At 45.1% G+C, this 25,887-nt stretch overlaps 1 long non-coding RNA gene, 1 other non-coding gene and 1 pseudogene across 2 annotated transcripts in view; 2 read left to right on the top strand and 1 right to left on the bottom strand.

Annotated features, from left to right (window-relative positions):
• Positions 1-409: 409 nt before the first annotated feature.
• LOC132361682 (U6 spliceosomal RNA) lies at positions 410-516 on the bottom strand. The gene has a single exon (XR_009501954.1). It is a non-coding gene; the product is annotated as a U6 spliceosomal RNA (small nuclear RNA).
• A 327-nt stretch (positions 517-843) lies between these two features.
• The window catches only part of LOC132359280 (uncharacterized), a 30,415-nt gene continuing 5,371 nt past the window's right edge, over positions 844-25,887 (top strand). The window contains exons 1-2 of the long non-coding RNA XR_009500792.1: positions 844-2,065; positions 2,249-2,397. This is a non-coding gene — a long non-coding RNA (uncharacterized LOC132359280). The remainder of the gene's footprint in view (positions 2,066-2,248; positions 2,398-25,887) is intronic.
• On the top strand, positions 20,687-22,368 carry LOC132359279 (ornithine decarboxylase antizyme 2-like; annotated as a pseudogene).

The following is a 25,887-nucleotide window of genomic DNA, read 5'->3' as shown; positions in this document are numbered from 1 at the left end:
TAAGATGTGCATTATTATTACTTTATTTTTTTAAGATTCAGAGGCAGCATGAGGAGTCAGTCTTGTTCCAAGTTCCTGGTATGGTACAACTTATGTTTATGGTAGCACTAAGGTCCTGTTGTGTTTTGGACGTGAAACGGATCAACTTTGGCAAGGCCATTTCCTTAAGTGTAAGGTACAGTAGAACTCAGGATAATGCAGAGGGAAGCAGAAGCAAGATTTGAAAGGTTGAAGACTGGGGCCCGAGAGCCAGATGTGAAAAGCACAGCAAAGCGATAAATCTGACTGCCCACACTTTTACTCCATCTCCAGGGACTACAGTTTCCTTTGTGTCAAACAAAAAGTAGAACCTGTATGTGAAAAGTGTTTGCATCAACGTGCAAACTGTGCACCTGGTAAACTCAGGGACAAAAATATGGAACGCTTCACGAATTTGCGTGTCATCCTTGCGCAGGGGCCATGCTAATCTTCTCTGTATCGTTCCAATTTTAGTATATGTGCTGCCGAAGCGAGCACAACAGTATTGTCTTCTCCGACGTTTATAAAGCTAAGAATATAAAAACTTTTACGGTTATGGTGACTACACTTAGCCCTCTTTTAAAAATTTCACAATATACAAGATGTTTTGACCTTTCGTATCACACATACTCTCATGTCTTTGTGATTACGGCCAAGTTAAAGTTAATAGTCTCCATAACCTTCTTACATTCTATATGCAAATGAAGGGACCATGGGAAATTGGCCCTCGGCCCGCCCGACCTGTGCGCGCCTAGCGGACGGCGCCGGGAGACACGCTCGGTCACGTGGTGCGCGGTGCTAGCGCGCCTCTTCCGCGCCGGCCGGGCTGAGTGCGTAAGGGTCTGCCTCGGGTCTTCCCGGCGCGGCGGAGGGGAATGTGGCAGCGCTGTGGTCCGCCAACTAGGCGTGACGGCGTGTGCGGGGCGAGAATGCTTTTTTGGGACGAGGGCCCGTGGTGCCAGTGAGGTCCCCACAGGAGTGCGGTCCGGGACCCCGAAACGCTTGCGAACCGATGGTCGGGCTGAGACCCGTGACCCCCGCGAGGGCTGGAGCAGCCGACCGTGAACCGGAAGGGGCGGGGCTGGGGCGGCCGTGGGCATCAGCTCGGGATCGGCAGTGACTTGCCGCTGCTTCCCCAGGGACTCTCAGGACCATCGCCACTTGAAGCCAAGGGGAAGAGGGAGGGTGTCCTCTGTGGGGGCCAGGCTTTGCATAGAGTGACTCGGGAGTGGTGGCGGTCTGGGAAAGGTCACCACCCTTTGATCCAGTCCTGGGGCAGACACTTAACCTGGTCAGTGCCCTCCCCCGCCAGTTTGCAGGTTAGAAAACTGAGCCTCTAGTTGGTTAAACTATCAAGGCCAAAATTATCCTGCCAGTGGTGAAAGAAGTTGGGATTTGGATGCAAGTCTGGTTTCAAAGACTGATCTTTTCCTCTTCACAGTGGAACTCGAGAGAGAAAAGATTTGGGACCAGGAGCGTAGTCTGCCCTTTTCCTCTTAAGCAATACTCCCAAGGTCTTATCAGCTCAAACTTTCATTCCTGCTTTCATTTCTTCAACAGCTGTAGAGCACCTATGACGTGAGCGCTGGGGCAGCAGGGGTCATGGAGCTTCCATTCCAGCAAGGGGGGAGAGCATTCTCAGTGCTGAGACAGAGTAGAAAGAACATGCGGTATAGAGCATGGCTGGGTAATGAAGCCGACTTCAGTGGGTAGACAGGAGGGAGGGGACAGTTGAGTTGTCACTTGATGATAGGGATGCAGCCCTGAGAGGACAGGACAGAGAGTTTCAGGCAGAGGAAGACCTTGGAGTCACGTGAGTCAGCTTCACCCATCTGGGCCAGTCCTTCAGGGGAGGGGACGCTGTGGAGGTAGTTGGTGCTCCAGGCTGAGGTCTGGCTCCATACTGTGAATCCATCTCAGCTCCAGCCAGGGAGCACCTGGCCTGGCCTTTGGGGACTTTGGAGCTCCTCCCCTCACCTGTCTTCAGTGAAATGGAAATCAGGTGCAGGCAGCCCAACTTCTCATCTGACTTCTCTCTAAATAAGCGGTAAGCAAACACAAACCTCAGAATGCTAATATGGCCTTTATTGAGTGAAAAGAGCTAATTTGGGCAATGATGTTTCCCTCAGATTTACAAAAGGGAATTGCAAATAACCAAAAAGCGTATTAGCGTTGATGGGAGATGATGCTAATCTTCAATTAGCACCCACGTTTTTCTTCATTTGTTTAGGAGAGCCTTTTCGACACAGTCGATGCGCACACGTCATGGTGACAGGTACATCTTGTGGGTTCATAACTGCCTTACTGCGGAAACCAGCAGGAGATGGACCAGGTTGTTTGCTGTTTCTGGCTACTTGAGCTTGTGTTATTTTGAACCAGGTGGGTTTTTGTTCTGTTTGTTTTTTCTTATTGAGCAGTTGTGGTATAGAGGTGAGAGATCTGAATTTTAGTTCCCATTCCTCCCTGCACCTGTGTTTGTGACCTTGACCGACTCCCTGGACCTCTCTGGTCCTGTTTTATCTTCTGCCAAGTGAGGAAAGTGCCCTACTGACGATCTTTAACATTTCTGTCAGCTTTGACTGGCTGTGATTTTTGTAACTGGGTAAATGAAGAACTTTTTCAAGACTATAATTAGCAAGATGTTAAAATTCAACACTTTTTGTTTTCTGCTTTAGAAGAGTACAGCATGGTGGTCATCCTTGGGGCATAGAGGATCCCAGGAACAGTCCACAGGGGCTGTTGTGGACCTAGGGTCTAGGACCTGCTGAACCATACACCGCCTTCTCCTGAGCCCTGAAGGCCCAGCAAGAAGGAGGAGTGGGGGTGGGGGCATGAGACAGCTCCGTTTCCTTTTTTTTTTAGCTACTACGGGGACTGTTTTAGCTACAATGGAATTTTTTTCACAGGTCTTTTTTTTTTTTTTCCTCCTTTACTGAGCTATTATGGGCACTGTTTTCAGTCGTTTGGGTTTGAGTTACCAAAGGCCCTGGTTAAAATTGCAGTTACGGACTTCCCTGGTAATGTAGTGGTTAAGAAAATGCCTGCCAATGCAGGGGACACGGTTCGAGCCCTGGTCCGGGAAGATCCCACATGCCGCGGAGCAACTAAGCCCGTGCGCCACAACTACTGAGCCTGCGCTCTAGAGCCTGTGCTCCACAACAAGAGAAGCCACCGCAATGAGAAGCCTGGGCACCACAGAGAAGAGTAGCCCCCGCTCGCCGTAACTAGAGAAAGCCCGCGTGCAGCAACGAAGACCCAGTGCAGCCAAAAATAAATAAAATTTTTTAAAAAATTGCAGTTACCTTGCTGGGAAGGGACACCACATAGACTAACTCCTGTTCACTCAGCTTAGCATGAGTCCCTGCCCTTTAAGATCAACACAGGATCTTATGATGTACTGTTTCATTTTAATGTCTCTGAGAGATAAGCGCAAGGGAGTTTATTATTCCTGATTTGTTGATGGGGAAAACCTAAGGCTAGAGAGGTAAAGTGACACAGCTAGTCAGTGACACTGGAATTTGCTCTCAGATCTCTCTGACTCCAAGTGCTAACTTTGTACCCAGAAGGAATATGGGAATACAGTTTGAAGGGTTCTAGGAAGCTCTCTCTCAAATCTCTCTCTTTGCTGCCTTAAATTCATATTTTTTTGAGTTGTTGCTATCTTAAGGCTTCACTGTGATTTTCGTACACGCTGAAAGAGTGGTCAAAAAGAATTGCCAAGTCCAAGTACAGAGCTGACCAGCTTCTCTGTGGCTCTGTCAGTTTCTCTATGTGGGGTTACAGGGTTGGAGAAGTGTGATACCCCTTCCAAATCCTCGCTGCACCAGAGTCCAGACATCACTCACCCCCCAGGTTACTCTGACAGCAGCTGTGGAGCAGGGGAAAAACTGCAATGGCTTTGAGCCAAGAAGAGTCGTGTGATGTCCCGGGAATGAGCCTCAGTTTCCTCATCTCTAAAATGGAAGTAAGGATTTCCCTGCTTGCTCTACAGGGTCGTGAGGCCCAATGAGAAATCCCACTGTAAAGTGCTGTACAGCAAAAGATAGGAATATTTTCTGGTCAGACACCCATCTGAGCCCCAGGCAGTTAAGTGCTTCCCTTACCTGGTGAGCGAGGCATTTGTGCATCAGGAACAGACCTACAAAATATGAGCACCAAGATGAACCATCACATTGTATTAATATTTTCACACCACTTAACTCTCATTAAAATGTACTTTGCTGAATTTAATATGTGATTTCAAATGACACAACATATTAAGTGCTTAATATACTAGAAATTATGAAACTATTATAGTTGATGCCATATGAAATAATTAGACTGAATTAAACTTTAGCAGCCAAGGGAAGGAAAGACTTCAACTTATAACATCTTAAAGAAGCTTAATCCACCACTGTCATCCCCAAAATAAACATCCAGAAGTTAGGATCTTTAAGTAAAAATGGAAACTTAATCTGTACTTACACCCAGCTCTTCTAGGATTTGGTGATGCGGAGTGCTGTTGCCTTTGGGAGCTGAGGGGCCCTGGAACCCACCCCGGGGCTGTCAGGGTTATGCCCTGGGGCCTGGGTGGAGGGTGACTTGCATGGCTGGAGTTGGGAGTAAGTCCTTCTACTGAAGTGACAGATTGGTTTTTTTTTTTTTTTTTTTGGCTGCGTTGGGTCTTCGTTGCTGCGTGCGGGCTTTTCTCTAGTTGCAGTGAGCGGGGGCTGCTCTTCGTTGCGGTGCGCGGGCTTTTCATTGCGGTGGTTTCTCTTGTTGCGGAGCACGGGCTCTAGGCACGCTGGCTTCAGTAGTTGTGGCACATGGGCTCAGTAGTTGTGGCTCATGGGCTCTAGAGCGCAGGCTCAGTAGTTGTGGCGCACGGGCCCAGCTGCTCCATGGCATGTGGGATCTTCCCGGACCAGGGCTCGAACCCGTGTCCCCTGCATTGGCAGGCAGACTCCCAACCACTGCGCCACCAGGGAAGCCCCGACAGATTGGTCTTTGACCCCACTTAGCCCCTTGACAGATTCAAAATAAAAACAAACCCACTTTATTTAACATTTATTGAGTGCTTCCTTTATGCCAGCATGTTATATGTGTTTTCTCATTTAATCCTCACAATACACCCATGTGATAAGCCCCCGTTTTCAGATGAGGGAACTGAGGCTCAGAAAAAGTGAACCATATAAGGCCTTAAAGTCGGAATCCGCAGTGTTCTCTCCTACGTCCCACGCAGCCTCCTCCTTATTGTGTAGGGCTGTGTGTGTGGATGTGTACACCACTCCCCATTTTAATAATGGTTCCATGACCAAACACATTAACCTGCTGTCTGACAGTGACCCATATCTTTATCACGTTCCAGTCACGGAGCAAGACTTGAGAGCCTCACTTTGAACAGGATGCAGTCTGGCTGACTTGCACAGGAAGTTCTCTGTGGATACTAGCTGCTAATTCCATTCAGAAAGAATGAATTCACTGCCTCCTGAGTATCCTGACATTTACCTACATGCAGCTGTCATAAACAAGACAACTTCTTGGGGAGTAAGGAATACTTCCTATCATAGGGAGTACCTAATTTGATAGCTATTTAAGACACTGTATCTCAGTTACTCATATCAGTATGAAATACTTATCCAGTGGGCTATTTGAAAAATATAAATTTGAGTGTGGATATTTAAATATGTTAGAATTTACCGATCAGAAGAATGATTTTAATGGAAGCAGGAAAACTTAGCTCCAGCAAACAGATGTTTATAATTAACTGAAAACATGTGTTTTCCCTAAGTGTCAGGATTAGGTTGTGCCTCATATAATAGAAAACCAAATAACAGTGACTTTAAGAGGACAGAGGCTAATTTCTCTCTTGCATGAAACAAATTGTCTTTCAAAGTCTGGTCTGATGGCTCCACTTTGTCACAGAGCCAGGCAAGATCTTTTATCCTTTAAGGCAACAACTCATGGTCCAAGATGGCTGCAGGAGCTCCAAGTTCCAGGTGTCAAGAAGGCAGCAAAGGCAAAGGGTGCATGTTACTTCTCTGAATAAAATCTGTAAATAAGAAAGAGGAAGAGAATGGCAATGAATAGGCAGATAGCAGTCCTTGACATAACGACCTGGCAATCAGGTGGCAGTCAGTAATTGTTACTCTTAGCTGGTGCTTTTCCTTTCTGCAGAGCATCAAGAAGGGGAAGGAAAGTAATAGTCGCTAACAGCATACAGAGTTCCAGGGATCACGCTGGACGTTGCACATGATCTCCTTCAATTATCATGTCCTGTGTGTGTGGCATAGCAGCAGGTCAGGCAGGAGAAGATGTTGTGACTTGGGGTGAGACTCTATCCACATTTGGAGGTAGAAAGTTGAAGGGGGAGAGTTGGAATGTTTGCATAGGAAGCCCAGGGGCTTCTGGGAAGAAAGAGATTAAACCTCTAACACTTGTTTTCTGAGATAAAAGTTATCAAAAAATTTCAGGGTGAATCAGATTGTACTGACCAAGGTCAAGTGACAGGAAAGTTAATACTATGCCCTTAAAATAAACGATAATAAAATAAAATTGCCATGAGTGCAGAAAGTGAAGAGATTCAAAAATTAAAAAGATAATAGAAAAACTGGCGAAAGACTTGAACAGGCACTTCACAGAATGGCAGCTAGAGATGGCCAGTGTGAAAATGTACTTAACCCCATCGGTCATCAGGGAAATGCAAAATAAACTACCCTGGCAGGTCTGATGATACCAAGTGCTGGTGAGGAGTAGAGCAATGAGATGTGAGGCTGTATGGCTGGGCTAAGAAGAAACTGGTGCAGCCACTTTGGAAAATTGTCCACATACCTTCTAAAATTGAAGATAAACTTACCCTATGAGTCAGTTGATCCATTTCTAGTTGTAAACCCTAAAGAAACTCATGCACACTTGCACCAAGTTACAGGTAAAAGAATATTCAAAGCATCATTATTTGTAATGGCCCCCAAACTGGAAACAACTCAAGTACCCATCAACAGCAGAATGGATAAATACATTGTGGTGTATTCATGCAATAGATGACCACGCAATGATGAAAATGAGTGAACCACAGTTACATCCAGTGTTAGGCTCAACTGTAGCTCCCCTACCCTACCAAATTCAAATGTTGAAGCCCTAACCCCTATACTTCAGAGTGTGACCATATTTAATTACATAGGTAATTAATTAAAATGAGGTCATATAGGTGGGCCCTCATCCAATATAGCTGATGTCCTTATAGGAAGAGGAAATTTGGACACAGACACATACAGAGGGAAGATAATATGAAGAATCAGGGAGAAGACAGCCATCTATCAACAAGCCAAGGAGACCTGAAGCAGAGCCCTCAGGTCTGCTCAGAACGAACCTCATAGCCCTCAGAACGAACCAACCCTGCTGACACCTTGATCTTGGACTTCTAGCCTCTAGAACTGTGAGAAAATAAATTTCTTTTGTTTAAGCCAGCCAGTCTGTGTTTCTTTGGTATGGCAGCTCTAGCAAACAGATATACTCGGCCACATGGATGAATCTTATAAACATGATATTGAGTGAAAGAAGACAAAAAGAATATATACAAAATTTACCATTTCTATAAATTTCAAAATTAGGCAAAACTAAACTATTGTTTAGGGACGCAAAAATAGATTGTAAAAAATGATAAGGAAAGCAAGGAAGGGGTTACCATGAATGACAAGAAAATGGAAAGGAACACATGAAGGCTTCTGGGATGGCAACTAAATATTTTATTCACTTGGGCGCTGGTTACTCAGGTGTTCTTCCTATAATTAGTCATTGAATTGAACCTTTGTGTGTTTATTTATAATAAACTTCCCAATGTTTATTTATAATAAAATGTTGTAAAAGCAAGAAGGAGAAGGAGGTGGAGGAGGAGGAGGAGGGAGGAGGGAGGAGGGGGAGAAAGAGGGAGAGAAGGGGAAGGGGAAGAAATAAAGTGAAAGAAACCAAGGGCTGACTTCTTACCAAGTGTGTCGGTCTAAGGGTCTGTAACCACAACTGTCTGTGAATGGAGGGTCTGAGGGTCAGGTGCTGGCTCTCAGTACGTCACCTGAGCCTAGAATCTCATACCTTCCCCTAGAGGAGTCTTAGGAGCTTTGTAAGCTAGGGAAAGCCACTGCATTTCTCTGAGGTTTGTTTCTTCATCTCTGGACTGGGGAAACCTCCCTGAATGCTGTAAGGCTCTTTCTCTTGCTAAGTCGGGTCGCTGCTCAGATGTTACCTTCTCCAGGAGGCCTCCCTGACCACTTCTTGACAATGGCACCTCCTTTTATTCTTTTCCCCTTTATTTTTCTTCATAATACTTAATACTGGTGATAGGTATTTATCACTGAAATTATGTCAAATATTTGTTTATTTGTTCACGAAGAGCTTGATTTTTGTTTACCACTGTATCCCCAGTGCCTAAAACAGTGTTTGGCACAGAGTAGGTGCTCAGTAAGTATTTGCAGAGTTACAAAGATTAGATAAGCTAATGCTCTGTAGTGCCTGGCCCCGAGGAGGGACCTAATAAATGCTGGTCCCCTTCCCCCCCTTTTAGCTGAGACCCCCACTCATGTTTCCTGGGGCTGGACCCCACCAGCTCCCTGTCTCGTTTCTGCCTCCCCTCCAAGCTGGGACTGAGAAAATGCCCACAACTCACCCCCTGACCGTTAGCAACATTTCACCTTAGGTAAGGTCAGAAACCTTGAAGTCCTCGGGGCTGGGGTCTCCTGCATGACGACGCCTCATCCTGGGCCACTGCTTTCCCCTGAACCCAATGTGACCCGTTTCATCTGCCCTCTCCCCTCGCCCCTCCTGAGGGTCACAGCCTCCCTGCCCCAGGGGAGGGGGCCTTCCCCTCCAAGTGGCTCAGCTGCCCCAGGAAGACCAGGCTCTGAATGCTGACGGCGCTTTGGGCGTGTGGGGACTTTCCTCCGTTTATAGTTACTGTTGTGGGCTCAGAGGGAGGGCCCTGCAGACTCGCCATAAAGCCTCCTCCGTTCCTCCATCAGCGTTAAGTGCTCCCTCCTCCCTGTCCTTGCCACGCGGCACCGATATTTAGCACTTACTTCCTTCTGCCTTCCGTTAGCTGTGTACTTGCTTGCTCCCTGCCCCCCTCCCCGGGCCGTGAGCGCCTCTCCAGGGCTGGGGCCAGGCTTTATTCATTACTGTGCTCTGAGCACGTAGCACAGCACCTGATGTTGCATTGACAGTTTTTTTAAAATGTCTCCTAAGATAATAAGACGTTAGACTTAAGATGGCATTAAACAACCTTCCTAGATAGACCATCTCCCAACTTCCCAATTTGAAAGCTAATTAAGACATAGGAAAAGATAAAAACTCAGAACCTTTCAGAAAAAGTAGCAAATGATTGGCAGGAGTCCGGGAGGAATTTTCCCTAATGATGTGCCAGTGGGCTGGGCAAGATGGCATGGTTGGTGGCCTGAGCATGCTTTGCCCTCTAATCTGGCCTAGAACCTTCAGACAGGAAGCATGTAGGGGGAATGTTTGACCCTCACTCCCTGTTCGGGGTTGTTCCAGCCAGAAAACTGGGCAGCTCCTCCTCTCACGAAGGTATGGCTTCCTGAGGTGGTCACTTCTGTCTGCCCTGGGCCCTACCGTTAGCCCACATCCATCTGGAGACTTAAGAGGCAGGGAGCTGAGTGGAACTGGCAAGAGGTCTGTCTGGAAGGCGTGTTTGCCTAATGTGCAGATGCCACAGATGGAAAGGGTGTATCTTTATTTAGCTATATCTTATATACAGTAATATGGGTGCATTGTAGTAATGAAATTGTATTAACTCAGTTGGAGGGTCTTTGCCTTTTAGTAGAGGAGCGTAATGCATTTATATTTATTCTGGCATGTTTGGTCTTATTTTCATGTTTGGGCTTTATTTTCGTGTTTTGGTCTATGCTTTCTCTTTTTTGTGTTTCTCTTGTTTTTTGCCTTCTATGATATGTATGATTTGTTTTTTATCTTCTGTGATTTGGAAAGTGTACAGCTTATTGTTTTAATTCTGTTAACACCTTCCAGATTATAAAACACTTTCTTGGACCCATGTTTCTCCAACTCTCAAATTCAAGAAAAATCTATAATTTTTTTCCTCCCTTACAAAGTAAGCTGAGAAGTTTCCCAGCTCCCTACTTCCATGCCTCTCCATTAAAGGCTCAATTATCATATCTCTCTTTTTAAAAACTATATAGGTCTTCTTTTTTCAAAAATGGGAATTCGTCATTCAAATTTTAACCATGTTTATGATATTTATATTGAATTCTCTATGCTTATACTGCATGTTCCAGTCACTATGGCTGCATATATTGCTCCCCCAAACCTTAATGGCTTAAAACAGTAATCATTTACTATCTCCTGCAGTTTCTGTGCATCAGGAACTTAGACAGGGTATGGCAGGGATGGCCTGTCTCTCCGCCATGACGTTGGAGGCCTCAGCAGGAAGGCTCAGAGGCTTGAGTTTCTAGCTTGGCCTTAATCATCTGAAGGCTTGTTCATCCACCCATGGTTGGTGCTGGCTGTCACCCAGCTGGGGGCCTGGCTGGGGCTATTAACCAGAACGCCACACATGGCCTCTTGTGTAGCCTATACTTCTTCGAAATGCAGGGGCTGAGTTCCAAGGGCAAGCATCCCCCAAGAGAGAGATCCAGGTGGAAGCCGTACTATAGATAATTTGATGACCTAATCTCGGAAATGATTCATTGTCACTTCTGCTGCATCCTATTGGTTGGGGCAGTTATAAAGGTCCACCCAGATCGAATGGAAGTATGTCAACATCATTACATAAGATGAACAAGTGGGATGCTCACATACATACATACATGTACACAAACATGTACATATACATACACATTACATACATACATATGTTGGTGTGGTCATACTTGAGAAATATAATCAGCCACACTGCATTTCCTTAAATTCTTGATTTTGACTTATGTTTCAGTGGGTTGGAGTCTATATGCACTTAAGTAATTTGAGTAATTCTTTCAGGAAGATTGCATGAGTGAATATCTGAAAGCATCCATAAAGTCTTAATGTGTAGCGTGTAAACTGCCATCTTCCTTCTTATTTTAAAAATTATAAAAGTAATACAGGTCCATTGTAAATAATTCAAATATTGCAAAAAAACAAACAAACCCCCAAACCCATAGGTAATGAAAAATCCTTCCTCACTCCACCTTCCAGAGATAAAGACTGTTAACAGTTTGGCATATATTCCTGTAGATTTTTCTATATACATTTTAGCATATATTAGCATCACTATAAAATGGGATTGTACCATCCATATTGTTTTTTAGCTCGCTTGATGGCGTGGATTCCCTTTCTACCCCGCTTTTATAAGTGATCTGTGAGTGTCTCCTCCTGGCAGTCATGAGCAGCCTGGCCAGCTAGATCTGGTATATTCATATCTGAGATTGTATGATGCCTTCATCCTTGAATAGCAATCCAACTATGTGGGATTTTCTTGGGTCACAACCTTTCACAGTACAATGAATGAGTCCAGCCAGCAGCAGACATGTTTAGGGACCTGCAAAAATTCAGTCCAGTGGGCGTTCAATTGACTTCCTTCCCCACTGTGCAAGAAGCCAGTTTTGACTCCATTTACACATTCATCTCAATATTCCTATAAACGTGTCTATAAATGTGCCTGTTCTGTACTTTTGCCTTTGAATTGGTTATAGCATCTTCCTGGGTCCCTGGTTAATAATGAGTTAAAGAATATCTTTAAATGTGTTCAGTTTGTTTCTGTATAAGAGTCATGATTGTAACTTTAAAAAAATTATCTTTCTTGAAAAGTTGGGAAATGGTGTATTCAGCATGATCTATAACAATGTAGCAGGCATGATATGATGCTACTATGTCTTTCTCTTTCTGACTTCACTTAGTTTGATAATCTCTGGGTCCATCCATGTTGCTGCAAATGGCATTATTTAATTCTTTTTGATGGCTGAGTAATATTCCATTGTATGTATATGTGTATGTATATATATATATATATATATATATATATATATATATATATATATATATATATACCACACCTTCTTTATCCATTCATCTGTTGATGGACATTTAGGTTGTTTCCATGTCTTGGCTATTGTAATTAGTGCTGTTATGAACACAGGGGTGCCTGTAACTTTTCTAATTATAATTTTTGTCTGGGTATGTGCCCAGGAATGGGATTGCTGGATCATATGGCAACTCTATTTTTAGTTTTTTGAGGAACCTCCGTACTGTTTTCCATAGTGGCTGCACCAGTTTACATTCCCACCAACAGTGTAGGAGGGTTCCCTTTCTCCACACCCTCTCCAGCATTTGTTATTTGTAGACTTTTAATGCTGGCCATTCTGACCAGTGTTAGGTGGTACCTCATTGTAGTTTTGATTTGCATTTCTCTAATAATTAGCAATGCTGAGCAGCTTTTCATGTGCCTCTTGGCCATCTGTATGTCTTCTTTGGAGAAATGTCTATTTAGGTCTTCTGCCCATTTTTGGATTGTGTTGTTTGTTTTTTTTGTTGTTGGATATGATGCTACTATGGACAATAGAAAGCAAATATATATATATATATGCAGTATGATTAAAACTGCATTTAACATTCATAAGAAAATAGACTGGAAAAGGTATACCAAAGTATAATGTATTAGACTACTTGATACTTTTCCTTACTATATTTTCCAAAAGATTTTACATATGAATGATGCTACCTTTGTTACAGAAGTCCAGTGAGGCTCCAGTCTGAGCCTTTGTTTTATTGATGGAGTAACGATTGTTTATGGATTGTGAGGGGCTGGAGAGAGGGGCATCCCATTCCCTGCACAGCTACAGGGTTCCGCGCTGCTGGAGAGTGAGGGGGGCATACGATGATAGTAAAAGCAATAATAAAATAATGAGTATGTATATTGTCCCAGGAATTGTGCTAAGCAGTATCTAATTTAACCCTCACAACAGTCCTTTGAAGTAGGTGCTATCGGTATTCGCATTCTACAGATGAGGAACTGAGGGAGTCAGGAAACTTAGGAGGCTAGGTAACTTGTCCAACTAATACATGGTGAAGCAGGAATTGAAACTCAAGAATTGAACGTGATACCCTGCATCACGTGAGAAACAATTGGAAAGGAAATCCTGGGATGCCTTTCTGAAAAATCACCCTCATTCCTGAATCCAAGCCCTCAGAATCAGTTTATTCAGGAAACATTTCCTGAACCTCCTCTGTGTCCCAGGCCCTGAGGATAAGACATGGCCGAGTCTTCAAGTCAGTCACGAGCTAGGATGAGCTGGCGGGAATGGAAGCAGGAAGGGAGGGCGCTGTGGGAGCACAAATGAGGGGCACCCGTGGGGCAGGGGTAGGTGCTTCCAGGAGGAGGTGACAGCCAACTTGAGTCTCAAAGGAGGGCAGAGCCAGCCTGGTAAAGGGGGTGAGGGAGTAGTAAGGGCATTCATGGAAGAAGAAAGGCCAGAGCAGAGGGGTAACAAAGACACACCAGAGAAGCGCTCATTCTAGCGCTGCTGTCCCCTACCTCCAGTGCCCCTCCCATCACCTTCCCCAGTTATAGAAAGCCATTTTGTTCAGTGGGAAGTGGGCGCAGTTGATTGTTGGGGGTGGGTACCTGAACATACCAATCAGAGCCCATTTTTCTTCAGGATGTTTGGACTTAGGTCAGATCACCCCTCCCCAAGGGTTAATGGTGTAAGATGCAGCCTGGGGCGGGTGGAAGCAGTGATGTGCAGAGGGTGTGTCAGGCGAGTGGGGAGAGGCTGTGCGAGGTCTGAGCGGTGGCCCTACGCATCCCTGCGGTCCAGCTGTCCGCCCAGCATGGGGTTCCATGCCACATGCCAGGTCATCTTAATCTAGTTCCCATTTCCTTTAGATTGTCCACATTGGGTTCCTGTCACCTGTAATGAAAGATCCCTGCCTGACACAGTCTCCGAGTTGGTCAGACTGAGTAGAGGGTCACTTCAGCTGACTCAGAGAGGCTGATTTGTAGATCAGGAAGCCAACTGATTCATTTACCAGGAGAAATTCAACTGCTCATTGGATCATCCTTTCAAGTCATGATTGCTGGTGTCTCCTTTTCCTGGAGAAAAAGCACATGGATTGACAAATGGGCGCTTGGAACCTTCTTGGTGAGCAGGCCCCTGTGCCAGTGGTGATTTTTGCGGCTAGTGGCATCGGGCTAGGGCGATCCTAGCCAAGAAGGGCAATCCTCATGCCAAGAAGGAAGAAGGTTGTCAAAGAGGCTGTGCAACGGGGTGGGCTGGCCAGGGGTACTGCTGGGACCACAGCCTGGGCTTGTCACACTGGCGTCCTCTTCTCTCTGGTCATTCAGACCACCCTCTTCAGTCAGCACCTTCCTGCAGGCGAAGCTCAGGACCCATGAGTGGGCTCAAGTGCCTGAAGATGATGACACTTCCATCCTGGCTTCCCAAACTGTAGCCTCAGGCCACCTGGACGCAGCTACTCCTGACGCCTCTGAGGGCAGCTGTCCTGTCCAAGCCCCTGCAAGAAGCAGATCATGTAACCCCATCCACCCAACCCTGAGCAAGAGAGGCACCCTGGTGGGCTGCCTGTCAGAGGCCTGGCAGGGCACAGGCAGGGCAGTCAGTGACTTGGGGCCTGGCTTGAAAACACAGGCTGGCTCTGGGGAGGGGTCTTAAAAGACCCAAAGGAAGCTGCAGTTCGTGGTGGGCTCTACGACTGGAGGTTGGGTAGACTCAGGGGCTGGGGTGGCCGCAAGTGTCCAGGTGCCAGTTGAAGTTACCGGGGAGTAGAGATTGTGGGTGAGAAAGGATGGGTAGGAAGAAAAACAGAGTGGGGGCCACAGAGACAGACAGACAGACAGACAGATTGGCTAACAGAGAGACGATAGCTGAATCCCAGAACTGCCCTGTTTCTGGTCCTTCCCTAGACTTGACTAAGGGACTTCACAGTATCTTCAGGGCCACCACCCTGCCTTACCAAAAGTGTTGGTAAATCCCAACACTTTTCCTGGGTGATGCCAGCATGTCGCTGATACGCTCCATCAAACAGAAAGCCGCAACCAAGCAGGCCATTTCTGCTGCTGGCTGGGCTGCTCCCTTGGACGATGACTTATGATTTTACTCTTGGAGGGAACTTTCAACTTCAGGTTGGGGTCTCCTTGCTGTCTTCGTATGTGCAGGTTGGAATCTTGTCAACCACTGAAACCCACAGATGTGTGACCTGGGCCTCACTATCCTCACCTCTTAAATGGCCATCCTGCAGCCTGCTCCATTATGACAGCGTTGAACTTCATCTGAACCCTGTGCTCCCAAAAGGCAGCTATGATTAAGAAATTCCTGGGACTTCCCTGGTGGCGCAGCGTTTAAGAATCCGCCTGCCAATGCAGGGGACACAGGTTCGATCCCTGGTCCGGGAAGATACCACATGCCACAGAGCAACTAAGCCCGTGTGCCGCAACTACTGAGCTTGTGCTCTAGATTCCGTGAGCCACAACAACTGAGCCCGTGTGCCTAGAGCCCGTGCTCTGTAACAAGAAAAGCCACCTCAATGAGAAGATTGCACACCACAACGAAGACCCAATGCAGCCAAAAATAAATAAATAAATAAATAAATACTTGAAACGATAAAAAAGATCCTGTAATAGGAGAACGAATGAACGAAAAAAATTCTCCCACCTCTTTAAGCTCTGGGGATACAGGACCACCTTGCTCTCGCATATGCCAAGAAAACAACCCGTCTACATCCTTTCTTGCTATTCCCACGAGACTGGTTGATGACTCCCTGGTTCACCTGCCTCTCTAAAACCTCAGGCCCCTTCCTTTTGTTTGAGAGGGTTCTCATTAATGAACCTTCTCTCTACTGCAATAGCCTGCATAAAATCTGTCATTGTCTGGTGCCTTTTGCTTTAACGATTACTAGAAGCTGTTGTAAGCATCTATTGGGTGGGGCATCTGGAGTCCCAGGTTCCAGTCCTGGTTCACCCAGGCCTGGCTTCCCGTTCTGCCAGGTTTCAGTCTTCGTTGAGAGCTCCCTAAGGGCCCCTTACTTTCAGTATGTGAGTGGCAACTCAGCCTCTGCACGGGGAGGCGGGGCCTATACAGCAGCTGTAATATTCGCATGCCGCCACCAGAGGGCGGCGGCTCCGCGGAAGAAGGCCCTGGCCGCTGCACCCGCTCGCTCCCACAGAGCCTTTAAAATGCGCTTTGGAAGTGGAAGCCAGGTAGCGTTTTCAGCTCTCGAGTGCTTTCCCCTGGTACACGCCGTTGCACTCCAGGCATTTCTTTTTTGCTCCCACCTCCGGAGAGTCCTCCTCCGCCGATGTCAGTCAGAAGACTCTTGAGTGAGCTGGAGGGGGCCCAAAAGCCAGCCTCGAGCCTCTGGGCCTCTAGCGCTTGTCTGGGGACCATGTCCCTTCCCTTCTTGCGGCCCTCTGGCCCCCTTCTCTATGTAAGACAAGTTGAAGAATCCTTCAGGCTGCAGGGAAATGGGGAGGAGAGGCAGAAGGGAGGAGTCCAAGGAGGACTGCTTCGGGGGCAGCACTTAACCAGCCACTGCCATCAGCCAGTTGGAGCATCACAATGTCTCCTTAAAGTGGGCAAGGCAAGAGCTGTTACCCAGTGTGAAGGATGGGGAAACAGGCTCCCAGAGAGAAAAAGGGATTAGCCTCTGGTAGCACAGCTAGTAAATGGCAGAAATAGGACAAGAACTTGGTTATCCAGACCCCAAACCAGGAGCCCTTGGGGTGGCCAGGCACACACAGACAGAGATGGTTCACCACTTGGCAAAATTAAACATGGGCTGCTCCAACAGAAAGGGACCCTGGACATCCTTCAGGGTGGAAACCAAAATACAGCCATTGAGAGGACTCTAATTGTCGAGTTTTAAGTATTGATGTGTGAGATGATCACATTTGCTTTTTCAAGTGTATATGTCTACATGCACATTTGAAAAGCAAATATAAATACCAAAGCCAAATATAAATTAAAATCAAATATAGGGACTTCCCTGGTGGAGGAGTGGTTAAGAATCCACCTGCCAATGCAGGGGACATGGGTTTGAGCCCTGGTCCGGGAAGATCCCATATGCTACAAAGCAACTAAGCCCGTGTGCCACAACTACTGAGCCTGGGATCTAGAGCCCACGAGCCACAACTACTGAGCCCATACACCACAACTACTGAAGCTTGTGTGCCCTAGACCCCGTGTGCCACAACTACTGAGCCCGCGTGCTGCAACTACTGAAGCCCGTGCGCCTAGAGCCTGTGCTCCACAACAAGAGAAGCCACCGCAAGGAGAAGCCCACGCACCACAAGGAAGAGTAGCCCCTGCTCGCCGCAACTAGAGGAAGCGCATGAGCAACAACAAAGACCCAACGCAGCCAAAAATAAAAATAAGAAACAAACAACAAAAGCAAATATAAAGCAGCCAGACTGTACACAGTGGACTGTCTCTGGTGGTTGGAATAGCAGTAGTGGGAGGAGGGTTTTCATTTTCTCTGGATTGTTCAAATTGTTCATTACTCACATATATAAACCAGAATGGAGAAGAATGATTCCGTATTTCTGTTGGACAAAAAGTAATACCTCCTTGTTAAAGAGTTAGAAAGTACAAAAGAGTATGAAGAAAATGAAATTCATCAGTAACCCATCTTCCTCCCCATAGATATTGATGTTTTCCTTTCTAGTTGGTTTCTTTCTCTACAAAACGTGAATAACAGTATTAACTGTAGAGGAATGTTGTGAAGATTGAGGGAGAGGGTGTATATAATAGCTAACATTCCAGAAGCATTAGCCATTTTTATATATAACAAAATCAGTACCGTACTGTATATATTTTTTATATGCTGCTGTTTTCACTTACAACATTGCTTCATGAACAGTTCCCCATGTCAACTCTTCTTTAAAAATGATATTTTTAGTGACTGCATGAAATTTCATTATATTTAAGTACAGTTTATTTAACCGATCCCCGATCATTGAACCTTTAGATTGTTTCCAATTTTTGCTGTTAAAATAACAGTGAGATTAACATTTTTAAACATCTCTCCTTGTCAGCATTTCTGATTACTTCCTTAGATGGATTTCTGGAGGTAGGATTACTGGGACAAAGGGTGCAAATATTTTTCAGGCTTTTGATTCAGGTTACCAAATTGCTTCCCAGAATGATCTTGCCAATTTACACTCCCACCTGCCGAGCGTGAGAATGCCTGTCCCACAGCGCACAAAGGAGGGATTTTTTGGCGATGGGTGAGATTTGATTATGTTGCTGGTCTGAGGAGAAGGAGCCCTGTAGGGAGGGAGGGTTTAAATTTTAGGAGAGAGAGAGGATGTAGAAAGGAGTGAGGTCCCTGGGAGAAAGGGATGGGGTTTTGAAGCACACTTAGAGGAATTGTCTTGGATTTAAGAAGGAACACCTCGTTTTCTGAGATGGGTGGAAAGAGGTGTGATTGGGTGTGGATGTACAGTCACTGTAAGTAGGTAGGTGAGATTCAGGAGACCTAGTCTCTAGGGGTCCCCTTTGCTCAGTGAAGTAGGAGGCTGAGTCATCTATTCCAAGGTAAAAGGTGAGTGCTAAGGAGGAGACTTGAGGTACGGCTGAGGGATACCACCCTTTTACTTCCAGGGAGTAAAAGTGTTGACAGTCCAATTGAAGTGGATGACCTTGAGTTTGTGGTGGCACTGTTCTGTTTTTTTTTTTTATAAATTTGTTTACTTTTGGCTGCTTTTGTTCTCTGTTGCTGCGCGTGGCTTTCTCTAGTTGCGGCGAGTGGGGGCTGCTCTCCATTGCGGTGCGCAGGCTTCTCATTGTGGTGGCTTCTCTTGTTGCGGAGCACATGCTCTAGGTGCGCGGGCTTGCAGCACGCGGGCTCAGTAGTTGTGGCACACGGGCTTAGTTGCTCCGCGGCATGTGGGATCTTCCTGGACCAGGGCACGAACCTGTGTCCCCTGCATTGGCAGGTGGATTCTTAACCACTGCGCCACCAGGGAAGCCCGGTGGCACCATTCTTAAGGGCTGTGTGTACTTTACAGCATGTAGCCACCTAGGGAAAGAAAAACTTGTACACTTATTAATCTAAACCAAATCTTTCAAAATACGTGGTAAACAGTAGAAAACAATGAGGCTGGAGGAGTCACGGTAGTAAAAAGTTTATGAACTTCTGGAGTTATACCAAACTTTCAAGGAACTGTTAATTCCTGTCTTCTATAAGTTTTTCCAAAAAATTAGAAAAGGGCAAAAGCTGCCCAGATCATTTTATGAAACCAATGTAATCTTGGTTCCAAAGTCAGTAAAGACAAAGCAATAAATGAAAGGATAGGCTTGTTTCAACTATGATGTAGATATAAAAATCCTAAATAAAATATCAGCTAACTAACCCAGTCATATAACCCAGTTTTATATTTTAAAAAAATTTATTTTGATCAAGTAGGGTTTATCCCAGGAATTTCAGGTTGGCTCAACATCAGAAATCACCTCATTAATAAAGGACAAAAATCATACAAGTATCTCAATTGGTGAAGAAAAAGCATTTGATAAAGTTCATTACCTATTTATGGTTCAATAACTTAGCAAACTGGGTATAGGAAAGACATTTTTAACTTGGTAAAAGCGATATATCAAAAACTTAAAGCAATCATACTTAAGAGATTTTAAGTGCATTCTTTTTAAAATCTGGAAAAAAGTAAGGAATCCAACTGTACTGCTACCATTCAACATACAATAATAGAAGTTCTAGACAAAGCTATTAGGAAGAAAGAATAAGAGATAGAAGGATTAGAAGAGAAAAGATAAAAGTATCAGGTTGAATGGATAAAGAAGAATGGAGATATCTATATATCTATATATCTATATATATCTATATATCTATATATATATATCTATATATATATATAATCTTCTTTAATGGAATACTACTCAGCCATAAAAACGAATGAAATAATGCCATTTGCAGCAACATGGATGGACCTGGAGATTATCATGCTAAGTGAAGTAAGTCAGAAAGAGAAAGAAAAATACCATATATCACTTATATGTGGAATTTAAAATATGATACAAATGAACTTATTTACAAAACAGAAACAGACTCATAGACGTAGGAAACAAACTATGGTTACCAAAGGAGAAAGGAGGTGGGGGAGGGATAAATTAGGAGTTTGAGATTAGCAGATACAAACTGCTATATATAAAATAGATAACAAGGTCCTACTGTATAGCACAGGGAACTATATTCGAGAGCCTGTAATAAACCGTAATGGAAAGAATATGAAAAAAATATACATGTATAAACCGAACCACTTTGCTGTACACCAGAAACTAACGCAAAGGTGTAAATCAACTATACTTCTATTAAAAAACCATCATCATGTAGAAATAACATTTTCATTTGCCTTGTAAAAACAAAGAGAAGCAACAGATAGACTTAAAACTATTAAGAGAATTCAGTAAAATCACTAGATACAATATTAACCTAAAAAAATAAATCCGTAACATTTCTCTTCACCAGCAGAACCGACTTCTAGTAACAACAGCAGCAAAAAAGCGTGTACAATGCCTAGGAATGAACTTAACCAAGAATATAAAAGAAACGGAGCTGGAAGCAGGTGCTCGCTGAGGCAGGAGGAGCGCTCTGGGCCCGCTGCCCGACAGGGACTTGGCCCGCAGAGCTCGGCCCCGCGCGTGCGCACACGCGACCCCGCACCCGCCCACTCATCCACCTACCCACTCCCTGCGCCGCCTCTTCCCACCCTGAGCAGAGCCGCCGACGATGATAAACACCCAGGACAGTAGTATTTTGCCTTTGAGTAACTGTCCCCAGCTCCAGTGCTGCAGGCACATTGTTCCGGGGCCTCTGTGGTGCTCCTGATGCCCCTCACCCACTGTCGAAGCTCCCCGGTGGGCGAGGGGGCGGCAGGGATCCTTCTGTCTCAGCTCTAACGTATAAGGACGAGAAGCGCACTGTGACCCAGGACCTCCCTGTGAACGATGGAAAACCTCACATCGTCCACTTCCAGTATGAGGTCACCGAGGTGAAGGTCTCTTCCTGGGATGCAGTCCTGTCCAGCCAGAGCCTGTTTGTAGAAATCCCAGATGGATTATTAGCTGATGGGAGCAAAGAAGGGTTGTTAGCACTGCTAGAGTTTGCTGAAGAGAAGATGAAAGTGAACTACGTCTTCATCCGCTTCAGGAAGGGCCGGGAAGACAGAGCTCCACTCCTGGAGACCTTCAGCTTCTTGGGCTTTGAGATTGTGCGTCCAGGCCATCCCTGTGTCCCCTCTCGACCAGATGTGATGTTCATGGTTTACCCCCTGGACCAGAACTTGTCCGATGAGGACTAATGGTCATAGAGGATGCTTTGCCCAAGAGCCACAGTGGGGGAAGAGGGGAAGTTAGGCAGCCCTGGGACAGAGGAGGGGGCTTCGTGCTGTCTAGGGCAGGACGCTGAGGGGCTCAGGGTGAGGGTTGCCTATTGTGTTCTCGGCGTTGACTCATTGAAATTGTTTTCCATAAAGAACAGTATAAACATATTATTCACATGTAATCACCAATAGTAAATGAAGATGTTTATGAACTGGCATTAGAAGCTTTTTAAACTGCGCTGTGTGATGTGCTCTATCTAGCCTAGGGGAGGACATTGCCTAGAGGGGGAGGGACTGTCTGGGTCCGGGGGCAAGGCCTGGAGAGCTGGTGGACAGCACTCTCAGGCTGAGGTTCCCCTGCTGTTGGGCTTTCTTTTTTGGTTTTTAAGACTTGTGTATTTTCTTTCCTTGCTTCCTGTCACCCCGGGGACTCAGGAGTATAGGCTTTTCAGCCCCTGGGCAGTGTCCTTCAGTTGTTTTTTGACACTCCACCTGGGCTTCTCTCTGTGCATTTGTGTCTGGCCTGGAGAAAGCAGGTCTGACCCCTCCTTTACAGGTTCGTGTTATTCTGGCATTTGGTTAAGCTGGCTTAATCTGTTTCATGTTATCAGTGCATTTAAAATAGGGGCATTGAAGTTCACTCCCACCACCAGGGCTTTTTTTTGGGGGTGCCTGGGCCTTATAAAACACTAGCCAAACTCCAATTCTCAGATTACGGCCAGGAGTTCTCGCTCTCGGCCGCAGGCCCGAGGTATGTCCTTCCTAGGGTCACAGACAGCAGAGGGGAAGAGGAAGAGCAGCTCAGGGCCTGGGGGTTGTGGGAGAATCTGCTCCGAGGGGCTGGATGCCTTTGCCTGGCTGAGTCTAGAGCTAGCTGCGCCCCTCTCTAACAGGTTCTGAGCAGTGCCTGAGACCCTGCTCCCCAGGGCTTGGCAGTGGCACTGCGGGCGTAGAAGTGGCCTGCCCTTTTCTGTTTTCACTGAACAGCTTGTTCTAAGGGGGGAGGAAGGGGGAGAGGTCTAGACTGGGCGAGGGGGTGGGGGTGTCAGGGAGGCAAGTGTGTTGTGTTACTGTGTCAATAAACTGATTTAAAGTTGTAAAAGAAAAGAAAAGAAGCCTACGGAGAAAACTTTAAAACTCTAATAAAGGACGTAGAAATTAACCTGAAGAAATTGAGGGAAATTTTATGCTTTTGGATGGAATTACTTAATATTACACAGGAGTCAGTTCTTTATGAATTAATTTATATATGCAATGAAATCCCAGTAAAGATTCCAGGTATATTTTCCAGGAACTTGATATACTTATTCTAAAATGTATATGGATGAGCAGGATTAAGTCAACCTTACAAGAGTGAAGAGCAGCACACTACAAAGCCACGTAAAAAGCCAGACAAAGCAAAACAAGAAGATTGTTTTGCACAAAAACAGACCAATAGACCATGGAATAGAATAGACAACTCAAAGTCAGACCATGAGTATATGGTTGTTCGGCACCGCACATCGATGAAGAAGGGGCAGATTAAACCAGCTTAGTAGACGGAGAAAGACAAAGTAGGATTCCTGCCTGACACCGAATAGAAATGTACACTCTAAATGACAAAAGACCTCAATGTGAAAAGTAAAACTCTAAAGTTAATGGAAGAAAATATAAGAGGGTACCTTTGGGACCTGGGTTGAGCACGGAACTCCTTATACAAAACCTCAAAAGCACAAACCAGAAGGAAAAAAATGGATTAATTTGATGATGTCAAAACTAAGGATATCTGTTCAAAAGAGGATACCATGGACAATAGGTGATAGAATGGGAGAAGATATTTGTAAATCTAAAAATGATAAGGAATTACTATATAGACTATACAAGTTACTCATGCAAACCAAAAAGCAGAGAGGCTTCCAGTTTCCAGTTGGGCAAGTAAGGAGCTTGGAAGTCTGTACTCTGTCCTAACAGGTGAAAAGCTGAAAAAAAACCGAGAATAAACAACCCTTCTTAGACCTGTCAGAGAATTGAGGACACAGGGCAAACCACTGCTCCAAAAAGTGGAAACACAGACAGGTGGATACACACAGCTACCAGAGCAGAAACCCACGGACAGAAACCTCCCTGGGAACCAGCAGTAGGGCAGGCAAACCTCAACTGTGATCGGTGAATTGCTGGAGGCTCCATGTGGACAAGTTTGAGATTTAAAAACTCCAGGGGGACCCAGTCTCATAGAGGCGCCCAAACTTTTGTGAGTTTTACCTCTAGGAGCTCTACCAGGTTCTCACAGCAAATGTCAGAGAAAAATCGGGTCATGCTTCCAGCAGGGGGAGACAAAAAGTAACCATTTTGAAATATGTCAGAGGGTTCCATTCTTCTTAACACCCCCAGAAGAAACTATTTTACCTCAGCCTAACCTGCTGGGATTTCAGCAGAGCCTAAACAATCTGGGGGAAGGAAAATCCCCAACTCCAGCCAGCTCTAGCCATCCTGTTCCACTTAAGGGGGTGAAAAAAACTGAGAAGCACTTGTGAAGTTCACAATCCAGAGGTACATTCTCACTAAAAGACTGAGCCCTGGGCTTCCCTGGTAGCGCAGTGGTTAAGAATCTACCTGCCAATGCAGGGGACAAGGGTTCAAGCCCTGGTCCGGGAAGATCCCACATGCCGCGGAGCAACGAAGCCCGTGCGCCACAACTACTGAGCCTGCACTCTAGAGCCCACGAGCCACAACTACTGAGACTGCGCTCTAGAGCCTGTGAGCCACAACTACGGAAGCCCGTGTGCCTAGAGCCCGTGCTCCGCAACAAGAGAAGCCACCACAACGAGAAGCCCACGCACTGCAATGAAGAGTAGCCCCCGCTCACCACAACTAGAGAAAGCACGCACGCAGCAAGGAAGACCCAACACAGCCAAAAATAAATAAATAAAATAAATTAATTAATTAAAAAAAAAAAAGACTGAGCCCTAATCATAGGACTATAGGACTCCCCTCCTCACTTCCCCCTCTACCACATGACTACAGGCCTATTTACTGCAGTTCCTTTACATCATGTCTGGCTTTCAATTAATTACAATGCATACTCAAAGGCAAAAAACACAGTTTGAAGAGAGAGCAAGCACCAGAACAAGACTCAGATCTGGCAGAGCTGTTGGAATTATCAGATTAGGTTTTAAAATAACTATGATTATTATGTTAAGGGCACTTAGATGGATAAAGTAAACAACATGCAAGAACAGATGGGCAATATATGCTGAGAGATGGAAATTCTAAGAAAGACTCGAAAAGAAATGCTAGAGATCAAAAACACTATAACAAAAATGAAGAATACCTTTGATGTACTCATTAGTAGACTGGACATGATTGAGGAAAGAATCTCTGAGCTTGAGGATATGTCTATAGATGCTTCCAAAACTGAAAAGCAAAGAGAAAAATGACTGAAAAGAGAAGTGGAACAGGATATCCAAGGACTGTGGAGAACTGCAAAAGGTGTAACATACACATAATAGGAGTACTAAAGAATGAGAGAAAGGAACAGAAGAAATATTTGAAGCAATAATGACTGAGAATTTCCCAAAATTAATATCAGACACCAAAACACAGATCCAGGAAGCTCAGAGAACACTAAGCAGGATAAAAACAAGAACAAGAACAACAACAAAACAAACCTACTATGCCTAAGCATATTATCTTCAAATTGCAGAAAATCAAAGATAAAGAAAAAATACTGAAAGAAGCCAGGGGGGAAAATCACCTTACCTACAGAGGAACAAAGATCAGAATTACATCTGACTGCTCCTCAGAAACCATCCAAGTAAGAAGAGTGTGTAGTGAAATGTTTCGTCTTGAGAGAAAAAAAACCTCATCGACTTAGAATTCTGTATCCTGAGAAATTATCCTTCCAAAGTGAAGGAGAAATAAAGACTTTCTCAGACAAACAAAAATTGAGGGAATTTGTTGCCAGTAAACCTGTCCTGCAAGAAATGTTAAGAGGTTCCTCAGAGAGAAGGAGATGTTATAGGTCAGAAACCTGGACCTACATAAAGAAAGGAAGAGCATTAGAGAAGGAATAAGTGAAGGTAAAATGAAAAACTTTTAGTATTCTTATTCTTAATAGAGAAAATAATAACGGCAACAATGTATTCAATGATTATAGCTTATGTATAAGTGAAATTAATGACAGCAATTATCCAAGGCATGGGAAGAAGGAATTAGGAATATTTGGTTATTGTAAAGTACTTGCAGTACCCATGAAGTGGTACAGTGTTATTTGAAAATGGACTTCGATTAGTTGTAAATGTATATTGCAAACTCTAGGGAAACCTCTGAAAAAGTTTTTTTATCAAAAGTTATCAGAAGCATAACAGATAATGCTAAGAAAAGAGAGAAAATGGAATCATATAAAATGCTCAATTAAAACCACAGAAGGGGGCTTCCCTGGTGGCGCAGTGGTTGAGAGTCTGCCTGCCAATGCAGGGGATGCGGGTTCGAGCCCTGGTCTGGGAAGATTCCACGTGACGCGGAGCAACTGGGCCCGTGAGCCACAGTTGCTGAGCCTGCGCGTC

This window comes from Balaenoptera ricei, chromosome 2 (assembly GCF_028023285.1).
Source record: "Balaenoptera ricei isolate mBalRic1 chromosome 2, mBalRic1.hap2, whole genome shotgun sequence".
NCBI lineage: Eukaryota > Metazoa > Chordata > Mammalia > Artiodactyla > Balaenopteridae > Balaenoptera > Balaenoptera ricei.
This window is presented reverse-complemented; position numbering and strand designations above follow the sequence as displayed.